Source organism: Morone saxatilis, unplaced genomic scaffold (genome assembly GCF_004916995.1).
Source record: "Morone saxatilis isolate NCDOM2014 unplaced genomic scaffold, NCSU_SB_2.0 Contig17, whole genome shotgun sequence".
Lineage (NCBI taxonomy): Eukaryota > Metazoa > Chordata > Actinopteri > Moronidae > Morone > Morone saxatilis.
Genome location: NW_023339729.1, coordinates 10502345 through 10513991, shown reverse-complemented (window position 1 = coordinate 10513991; position 11647 = coordinate 10502345). Strand labels below are relative to the sequence as shown.

Genomic DNA, 11647 nt, shown 5'->3' with positions numbered 1-11647 from the left:
TACCCTAGTCTAATCACTAGAGGTCCCCGAGTTAGCTGTGCGATAGGAAAAAGATGAAATGTCTGTGCAACCTGATCAGGGCCCTTACGTGACAACAACATGCCTTTTTTTCAACTGCCAATACGCTTGTGGCAGAAACGCGTACAAAAACAGTACTGTCGAAAAGAAAAGGTAATCCCTCCCACACTGGGAAAAAAACGCGAACCCATTTCTTTCCGCAGTAGATCCAACACACATTATTCTTAGCTCCCAAGCTTCTTCCCCTTGTGAAACATCCCGATCTCCAACTCTCTTGCTTCTCTGCGTTTACCTACAAAGTGTTGCGCCTGAGTTCCGTGGGGATTTCACCCTTGTTGGAGGGAAACGCAGAGATTGTTGAGGAGTGTGAAAATCGGAGAGTATGTGTGAAGACATGGACATTTTTTGAGGGGGGAAATAAACTTTTTTTCGTCGGCCGAAGGCATTATCTGTCGTGATCGTTATTCTGGGCCTTTCGGTGAAGCGAGTGGCTGGAAAAACAGGTAGGGCGACAGTACTGTTGTACGGTTTTCTGCACCAACGTATGAGTTGAAAAGGCATGTTGTTGTCAACGCAAGGGCACTGATCAATCGTTGCAGCAGACATTTGTAATTACATTTGGTGTCTGTTAAGAGGAGCAAAAGGCACTCCCCTTTAAGGATATGCCCCCCAAGGAAGTGTTATAGCAACTAACTGGGAAGCTCTTGGCCATTAGCTGCAGGATCTCCAGTTTGGCTAGAACGCGAATTCGGTCGTATGCTTTTTCCCTATCGACAGGTACTTGGGGACCTCTAGTTGATCAAGAGCTAGGGTAAAGAAATCTGCCGAAGTTCCCTTTAAAAATTAAAAGAACATGGGTAAAAAATTTTCTTTATTAAAAAATAAGATTAGCACTAATATGTCCTCAGACGTGCTTAAGTAAGACAGGTTAAACTGAAATAGCTGTTGAGAATGTACATTCTCATTTTAATATTCTGGTGGGCAGAATTCTCCTTTATTTTGTCCTGTGTGACCTGCGCTGGGACTGCCTGTTTGGACACCGGATTGCCAGGTATGAACATACGGGCAAGCACAGCGAGCTGCAGCCATGGCAGCGAATCAGTGTATCGCGCAGAGATAAATGTTGGAGTTGTCTGACCTAAACAGGCCTCTGCAGTCTGTATACCAAGAGCTCCATGCAAGAGACCGTGGTCAAACATGGGTAAATGTTGGAAGATACATTTGAAAGATGGAGACAGCTTTGGTATAGAAAAGGCTTCAAGGACTTATGTGGAGTTGTGTCTGTAGTGTATGAGGAGCAGACTGTTTGTTGTTTACTCTTGACAACAAACCAACATGACAGAAGTATCACAGAACCTGCCGAAGTTCCCCTTTAAGTGGTTTTCACCCACTGAAAATGTTTTCACATGCAGAAGTGAAAATTTTACAGATAATAATGCAGCGATAGGAACTTGGACCAGAGGTCATTTTTGAATCCATGGCTGCTGCAACAAAGACTCAGCCTTGGTACATGGGATGCTAGCTCTAAAAGGTGAGCTACAGGGCTTCCTTTTGTGTTTATTTAATTTAATTTAGTTTTTGCCACTGCAAACACATTTGTTCAGTTTAGTTGCAATAAAAGGAATAAGAGAGTGTGAGAAATAAACAAATATGTGAAAAACTGTCAAGGAAAGGACCACAATATTGTAGAAGATGCAATGATGCTGAAAAAAACATTGCCATAGCTTCAGGCAGCGGTGAGCAGGCCCTCGCAGTCCCAACAAGCTGGTTGTGCTGTGGTCACTACATGTGTTAACATATTATGTGTAGACCACAATGTGAAATTTTCATATAAATCCGATGATGATTGCCATTAAAGGCTGACTTCCCGTTCCCAGTAGGTGGTGCGTGTAGATGTGTTCATGGCAAGATTCTTACCATTTTGCCCAGCCTATGTGTGAGAGACATACATTTTTGCCACCTCTGACAAGTGTAATTCAATCGACACATTTGGCTGTTTTCTGTCAGGTGTCAGGCTTATAAGTTTAGAATATATTATACAGATTAATATCCTGTGTTTTTAGCCATCCAGCTATTAGTTGAGTCCCTAGCAGTGCTAAATGGTGGAGTTTGAAAGAGAGTAGCTGGTGGAGTAAAGATCACTATGGCTGACAGAGAAGGGAAAAACAAAACAAAACCAAAAAAAGCAGTGAGACAGATCGAGAATGATTATATTGTTAAGGCCGCCTGGAGGGAGGAAGGACTTGAGGTGGGGATGATGGGTTGAAGAAAAGAGTGATAGATATAAAAAAGAAGGGAGAGGGTGGATAAGGTTGAGTAAGTGTCTGTCTACATGTGGTTTAAATATAGTGTCGGAACATCCACACTCAGCTTCTCCCTCTTCTCCTCCGCCTCTTGGGTCCTCAGAGACCTGGAGAAGTGTCTATTTCACTGCCCTATGCAGGCGAAGATAGTGGATGATGACTTGACAGAGACAAGTCTAGGGTTTAAGGAGCCGTGTGAGTGTTGAAGAGTTCGTAAAAAATACATTCACATAAACTATTCCAGTTCAGAAGCTGTTTTGTTTTATCTATGCATTTGATGAGTTAAAATTCACACAAGTCATGTCACTGTGGGGACAGTGACTTACTGTATTGATGAGGAATGTATGTGGGAAAGGAAGCTTGACATCAATGATTACCCAATATGGCAGACACTATTCTAAGAAACCATAAAGTACACCTAAATGAACCATCATTATATGCCTCATTTTTGATTTTCTTATACTGTATATATAGAGAGAACCTGTATACAGTGTTACTAGGCAACATGAGCTAGACCATGTACAGTATTTATGAGAAAAACAATATCCCTTTATACCTCAGAGTAACTTTCACAAGTTCTCAAAGTTAATATTACAGTGCACAACACTATAAGGTTCTATAGTGTACTAGGTACTATTACATTTGTCACGGTGAACATTAGTTAAGCCTGTTATCACCAAAAAAATTATATCATTTATACTTTTTAACCCATTATGACTCCACAATGGCTGCAACACTACTTCATCAAAAATGTCACATTTGTGACACTTAGTTTGACTGCATTAACCAATAAAATTAACCTGACATCTTCATAATCAATCAGCAATTATCATTCCTAGTGGATAGCAACAAACATAATCTGTATGTGTTTATTTTACAAATTCCAATTTTAATTTATGAATTAACAAGGTCTTGGTGACTGTAAATCTTCTATATTTGTCTATTATATTATCTGTGAGGTTTGAAGAAAACTGTTGTGCTTCTGCTTAAAGATATTTTAAAGCAGTAGTTTCTTATATGCATACAAGGGGCATGCGTGACCGGGGAGGAATGTGAAGTAAAAGCTGGAAAAACTTTTGTCACAGAAGATATTTTGACTCATGAAACACAGGTGTAACTTAAAGTTCTTGTGTATAACATTTAGGAGGATCTATTGGCAGAAATTGAATATAATATGCATTACAATGTTTTTATTAGTGTATAATCACCTGAAAATAGGAATTGTTATGTTTTCGTTACCTTATTTGAAAATGTAAAATGTAGAAAATAATATAATATAACAGACACATTTGGTTCAGCTGCCTGATAATCTAGTCTAGTTCTCACAATATTATGCTATTAGCTTTGGCTATACAATGTAAACATAAGCCTATAGGCCACGGCTACAGCTTTCTGTCTCATAATAGCTGTGTCAGGCTCATTCAAACTGGCTCCCCAAGATTTTCATTTATACATTTTCATATATATAAAATGACATTTATAGTAACGCTTTGCTGATTACTTGATGGTTTACTGAGATGGGCATCCATATTACCCAGTATACCCAGCCAATCAACACTTTAAATTCAATATGTATATAATACAATATACAAAATTATGCTCATAAAATGTCTGAACTGGTCCCCACAGAGGTTGTTGTTGCAGGAAAGCACAAGTATAAATAACACATAAAAGCATATTTTTATCTAGAACTTTAGATGTGCACAATACACAGCAAACTATATTGGAGACACAGAGCACAGGTCCTGTTTCCATATGTTGAATGACATGATTAATTGACTATTAATTGACCAAAGTTCATAGGAGACCACTAATTCAGCATTCACATCCAAATACAAAAAGGTAGGCTGTCTCTTGCCTTTCACTGTATCTTTCGGGCATGATTGCACATGATTAACAGCTCCAACTGGGCTTTTTTCATAATTTGCTGCACATTTGTTTTTTTTCTGCTGCAATTAACTGCTATTGTTTCATCTGAGGTCACTCTTGTACACCTCTGCTTTTTGCCACTTTACACCTCTGATGATTCCTTGTGTGTAGCAGATTTCCGTCAGAAACAACCTGGTGCTTTCTGTGTCTGTGTTGTTATATATCGAAACGCTACATAAGGCTTATAATTATTATCAGTCTAACGTAAAGGCAAAGGACATTAAAAATAAAATCTGTCACACACACACACAAACACAAATGCAGAACTTGGTTTCCCTTCATTATTTTTAAGGAGTTGCCTCTTCTATTGCTCCACGATTGTCATTTTCATCGTCACCATTCAAATCACGTCTAAATGGCTGCAGTATAATGAAGGCCTTTCTCAAACTTTTTTGTTTTGTTTGGAGTTGCCAGATGCGATTCTCATTGTGATGGTGTGGGGAGAAAAAGAGATTTGCTTTTGAAGAGACAGCTTTGGCAGTAAATTGGAGAGGAGGGACTTGTGGGGATAGGGGTTTATGTGTGTGTGTGTGTGTGTGAGAGAGACAGAGAGAAACGACGAGAGAGAGAGAGAGAGAATGAGGCAAACTGAGAGAGAGTATATGTGTATGTGCCAGCAATTATTTAGCAATTGTTCATTCTGATGTGTGTGTGCTATTCCATGTTGTGTGTGTCTATACCCACATTTGTGTGTGTGTGTGTGTGTGTGTGTCCTCCCTTGAGTCCTTTGGGCTTTCACTGCAGAGAAATTCAATTTCAGTTGTCACTCACCAATCAGCCTGCCTAATTCCTGGTCTGGAGTAGACTATGGTGTGTGTGTGTGTGTGTGTTGTGCTTGTGTGTGGTGTGTGTGTGTTAGAGTGTGCAATGTGTGTATGTCATCTCAGTACCTGCACACTCTGAAATGTTTATTCTCTTTATAACAACGTTTGCAGTGTTCTGCTCTGCATTTTACAATACATGCATACATTCTTTTTCACTAAAGCCATAAACCAGATGTGATTTATCAACATTCAGAATTTTAATTGCACTACAATAAACTCTGCCTCCACTAACATGATATGGGTGTCAAACTTCCCTCAGTGCTTATGGTAACAGCATCTGTCTTTATAGCGAGATCTAAACTCCAAGGAAGAAAGATTCTTGTGTTTAACTTTGTGCAGCAACTTTGTGCATGTTCAACCCTTAACCACATCAGACTTATAAATACTACATCAAAGTGACAAATGGTAGAAGAATAACAATAAAACTGCCAGTGGTCTGTCATTTCTTTAAGCATTCTTACAAATAGGTGACGATGGTAAACATTTACTGGCAGTGTGTGAAGTCTGTTTTTTTATCTTTAATTCCTGATTGGCTGCCAACCAGCAGGGACATAAAATAAAACTTTATTCTTGTGGTCCTTAGTTACAGGGGCTTTAAAGACAATAAAACAACAATTGGAAAATCAATAAAAATGACCAACATTAATTAGAAATGGGGTTATGGCTGCATAAAAAACGGGAACGGGAATGTTTCAACGGGAAAATACAACAGGAATAAAACTGGCAAAAACAAATCTTGCTTATGAATAGCTCATAAAACTGAGGCAACAGAGACAGACACAGTCAGTGTTCATGACTACAGGCCCGTTTCACCAGAACTGTGGTTCACAGTTTTTTGTTTGTTTGTTTGTTTTTGCTCTTCAATTTACCAATCCATTTTTTTTCCTTCTGCATCCTAGCAGCATACAAGGAGCAAGAAAGGATCTTGCTGCTTGTATTATTTTGCCATTCAGATACATTTTGATATATAGGAACAATTAAAATTTCATGAATAAGAACATTGGATAACCTCACAATTTAGCTTGTCATATTTCAGTCAGATTGAACTTGCTTGACGCTCCGGTCACCTTGTTGAGATTTAGGAGGTGTGTACGTCAGCTCCTCTATGAGCCTGTGCAACCTACAGTTGCCCCTATAGACCTGTGTAGACTTTGTTTCTTTGGAGAACCATAACTCCTCTTGCTTTTTCATCATCTAGGGTGAATTTGCATGTTCGCTTCAATGTTTGCCTTTTTTATGACTTAGACTGCATTTGTTTTATCTTTAAATGTAATTTTCTCATTGTATTCCATGTATGTGTGTATTCCACAGCGCAAGAATACAAAATGCTTAGAGATGTCCTTGAATCAACTCCAAGGAAACAATGTATTGTAGATATAAATTATTGGATAATACCAATTTACAGTTATTTTTACTGCAAATTCACCATAAATTCAACATTGTAAATTTCATAATCATTATCATTCAAAATGAACTGTTGTTAAGGTGCACTCTAAAAATCTGAAAATCAAAGTCAAAGTAATTTTATTCATTCCAGTTTTTACTACTTACTGTTTCCTTACAGAGGAAAAGTACCAATTCTGAGCTGAGAGCAAAGGTATTATGATGTTTTATGCCAAAGGAGATTAAAGGAAAGGGAGCGAGGAGAAAGATCCAGCTCTCTCTGTGTAGAGCATTTACTCACTGCTGTTTAGCAGACAATCTGAATTTGTCATTTCCTTCAGGCAAATGCGCCGATAGGTACATGATCTCAATTAGCGGATGGAGTGCACTTTGCTGTCACAGTTGGTCTTGTGATTTATTTTGAAGAGGTATGTGTATTTTTTTATTTTTAAAAAAAAAAACCTTGCCTGGTGTAGTTTTAAGTTTCTTACAAATTACACAATTCTTACAAGTTACAAATAAATTGATCTAAGAGATCAGAGTTTTAGACAGAGGAGAACAGAGATTGGAGTGAGGGAGTTGAGCAGGGATGATAGTGAATGATGCATGAAAAAAGGCAGATAGGAAAAAGGAGGGAGAGGGAGCAAGTGTGTGTGTGTAGGTGTGTGTGGTTTAAATAGAGCGTCCCATCATCTACGCTCAGCTTCTCCCTCCTGTCCTCTGCCTCTGGGGTCCTTAAGGACTTAGAGAGGTGTCTGCTTCACTGCCTCATGGAGTGGAAGTGAGTGGATGCTGGTCCGGCAGAGACAGGCAGAGTGTGGCCTTTGTTGATTGTACAGTGTTCATCAAGGTACTGTCACCTTTGCCATCTTATAGTTCAGGCCCCCTATGGTCTGTGAGCTGATGTTTTGTTGTATGGTTGTTATGTATTGTTCACTTGTGTTTTAAACTGTCACATTTTCTTTCTGAACCACAATTCATCAACCTTTTTTGTAATTGTTAAGGATGAACTTCAAAGGAAGATAATAAATCCTGAGGTCTGACCTCCACAAATTATCAGGGAATTTAACTCAAATGGCTCTTCATTACTACCTAAAATAACATGATTGAATAAAAACATGGAAACTAATTTGCTCATGCAATTAAAATCTTGCATTTGGTCTATAATTCTTTGTAAAACAAGTGATAACATCTGAGGGTTATTTATTGTACATTAAAGGGAATTATGTGTTCTGCAGTGTACTTAATGTGAGGTCAGTGATTAATTTGAGAGCAGCGGTAACAGAAAAAAAGCTGTTGTAATTTAAATGATCATAAGTGTATTATAAGTATCATAAAATGGTTCACCCAGCATATAAATTATAAATCATAACTTACTGTCTGTGTTAAAATGAAATCGAATGAAATAACTACAGATTTCATATAACCAAGAATCTTACCACTGCATGCATAAGGTTAAAGGGCATGACTGTCATAATGTGGTAGGTCACAGTTACTACAGACTTGTGTTGTCTGTGTGTGTGTAGGTGTGTGTGTGTGTGTGTATGAGGGCAAAATGTGCTGTTCAAGGCAGTATGAGCTCCCAAACCTGCTGTCCTCAGCTCCTCGTCTAGACCAGCCACCGTCATTATGGCTGTTCACACCTGCACTGTGTAATTTATCGCTCACACACACACACACACACACACACACACTGACACACACACATTTTTCTCACTTTGTCACTAACAGTGCTGACCTCAGGTAATGGGGGAGTCCAGCGTGAAATACTCTGTCCTCCTGCATTACACACACACACACACACAGTAGAGAGCGGTTAATGTGACGTATCCATCAGACTTAGAGCGCTGACACACCTGATGTTAATCGCTTGAATGGCCAGTGCACACACACACACACACACACACACACACACAAACACAGACACAGACACACAGAAAAAAAGACAATAGGGAAGTTTAATATTTGAGTGATATATATATATATATATATATATGCCTTTGTGTAAGTGAGTGAATTGATTGAGTTGATCTCTCCCTCAGTAATAAAGCTTAAAGGTTTTAAATGTAACAACAATACCAAACTCTATTCATTAAGTTGGCAACTTAATGATGAGCGTTTGCTTATCATAGGCAAATCCACATGGTACCTAAGGGATGATGAGTGTGTTAGGGTCTACAAGTCATTCGACATACAACAGATGTCTTAAGGAGGTCTTAAGCATTAAATGTCTACTCTCAGGGGTTGACTATTGACTATTGTATTTCAGTTGAAAAATATTATCTCACTAATAATGTCACACATCTGCACATCTGTAGATTAATGCTGAATGGGCATGTGGGTCTTGACACTTAATTATTCTTATAAGGCAATTGATTTTGTTCTAATAAGAGGGTATGGTAGACTTGACGATACTCAAGAGCATTGTATTGTCACTTAATATCCCTTTTTCCACACATTAAGTCACTGAGCTCAGTTTGCCCTTCCCATTGTCATTTGAGTCAACTGACTCGGACCCTGACGTGGCTGTAAGTATCACCATCCCTTCAATAGTGTTGGAGACTGGACAAATGTTAGCTACAAATGCTTATTTATTAAAACTGTAAGCATGGAGTAAATTTATTATTATAAATAACATAATACATGAACATAAGAATCTCTGCAAAATTCTATTGATTATGGTATGCAGAATTTCAGTGCCTCTTCTACTATTAAAGCGTTAACCGGTGGCTGACGAGAGCAAGTCTCCATATTGTGTGTCAGACACATACATACTAGAAAAATACAAATTTTAACTGGTTGGTGTCAGTTATGTCTGCAGTTATGTGTGATTCCCCCGGACAGATATAAACAAAGCAGGTTCTGAATCAAAAGCTTTGCATATGTTTCATCAAAGCTTTATGGATATGTATTCTGGAGAGACACATTGAACAAAACCAAATTGTTTACAGTGAAAACTCCAAGGTCTACCTTCAAGCTTGAATGTCCTCTGAGCTCTGAAGCTTGAAATGCATGTGATGAGATTACATGAGCAGTAATGGAACAGACAAAGAAGGGTGTCACTCAAACTCCAAATTTAAACAAGATATCACAGCACCACCCACACCGTTTGACTGACAGATGATCTCTGGGGAATGTAGGCCAAAACTGCCACAACAATGAATGTATATCACCCAAAACAAAATATACAAAAAAAGGTTGGAAAAGAATTCTCTGTGATTACCACTTTAAATCTCTGTGTGCACAAAATGAAGATGTCTTTTTATAGAGTCAGCAACATTTTCAGTTTAAACTCACTGAGAGAGGCAAGAACTTTAACATTAAATCACTTTGATATGTATTTCTATGCATCGACCCAAGGGTGTTTTTGTGTGTGTGTGTAAGACAACCAAATAGTGTCTGGCTGTATATGTGACACCTAAATCTGAATCAGTCAGCACTTTAGTGCTATTATTTCCAGTGGCAATATGTCAAACAATGATAAATAAGGAACACACACAGACACTGACAAACAGCTGACCCTTTGCCTGTTTGTACAGCTCTATAAGCTCACTGTGTGTGTGTGTGTGTGTGTGTGTGGGAAGAAGTGTTCCATCTTGCGTGTAAGTGTGTCTATAAGTATAAAGGCAAAATATCCATCAGTCAGCAGTTTTAGCCTTGTTATCTCTGCTGGCACTCTATCAAAGATATAAACAATGATAAATAATGAACACACTCATCTTAATGGAGTTAGTGTGTGTATGTGTGTGCGCGTGCGTATGCCTGTTGGAAGAGAAACTATATACTGTATGTATTTAGACAATCAAATAGAACATTTGTTTGTGTGAGTGTCTTTAGGGGATATGGAGGTTTGCTGTGGCTTTTATGCTGACATGCTCACTTGTGTGGGTGCGTCTATGTGTGTGTATGTACTGTACTGAGGTTTCATGAGACACGAAGCCTTAAAGAAACTTAAATCACTGCCAGCACTGTCCCTGTTGTGTGGGCATCTTCTTTGCATGGTTACTCACATTTACAAAACATATTTACATGTTTGCATAAGTCCCTATTTATTATACATGCAAAACATATTCACTGTTTGCTTGCTTCTTTAGAAATAAAAAAAAGAGTGTTGGAGCAAACCAACCAAGGGTGGTCACACATTAAAGGAGAAAGTTGGATGAGATGATCTTTTGCTGAACAATCTCTACATTCACCCTGTTGTATTGATATAGATTATGCTTGCAGTGATGGCCAGGTGTGTCTGAACACAAAGATACACTCATTCTGTATTGGCCTTCTGACCTCATCTTCAAATAGCCACTTCGTGGTGACCCTTAGTTCAAAGCATTCAGCTCTTACTCTGACTCTGCTCCCTAAGTTAAAATGCCCAACTGAGTAGTTCAGTCAGAGAAACCCTTGCCCTAAATTCAGACCGCTTCTTTTTTTCAGCCTTTTTTACAGAACTTTGTAGTGGTGGGAAAATGTATTTCTTAGTTTTCATTAAAGGAACATATATTTTAGACTAAATAGACTACTGTCAGTTTACATGTTAGTGCCAGTCTTTTTGTAAAGCATGCTGCCAGATTATCTTTTGTAATATTTTGCCGAAGTGTTTTAATTTTCAAAATGAAGTGTTCAGGTGGTACACCAATCTTAAAATTCATTAATTCAGTTGCATCAGATCTGAAGAGATTTTAAGTGGAGAATCCCTTTCAAGGACAAAACACAGAAGTAAACAACACATGTCATGCTTCACTTCTGAAATGCTCTTGGTATGATTTGAGAACGTGCGGATCACGGTGCCAGACCACGTCATGGACACGACATCCTAAAGCCACCCTGGTTGAATTTCCGGGAAGAACTATCTGCCAATCTGAAGCCAGATCAAATTTTTATTTTCTATTTGATACACCTATTTGTCAAATTCTAATCTTAAAGATATTCATGTCTGATAATTATTTGTATTCCCTGTTGTGTGGACGGATTGCATGTATTCCACAAAGACTTAAAAGATTCATTCATTCTCTGTTCCATTGTGCATTAAATGATTTCTAGAGGAGATGAAACTCTAATGATCCCCATGGGGAAATTGGATCGTTGCAGAAGCAAATAAGATACTGGAAAGGAAAAGACCAGGTTATAAATAAGAAGAGAGCAAATAAGGTGATCACAAAAATAGCAAAGTAGACAATTACAACACTACAGCAT

General features: G+C 38.3%; 1 protein-coding gene across 1 annotated transcript in view; it reads left to right on the top strand.

The window, feature by feature from the left end:
- LOC118327190 (zeta-sarcoglycan) overlaps positions 1 to 11647 on the top strand; it is a 144551-nt gene that overhangs the window by 599 nt on the left and 132305 nt on the right. The gene's annotated exons all lie outside the window — the stretch shown is intronic.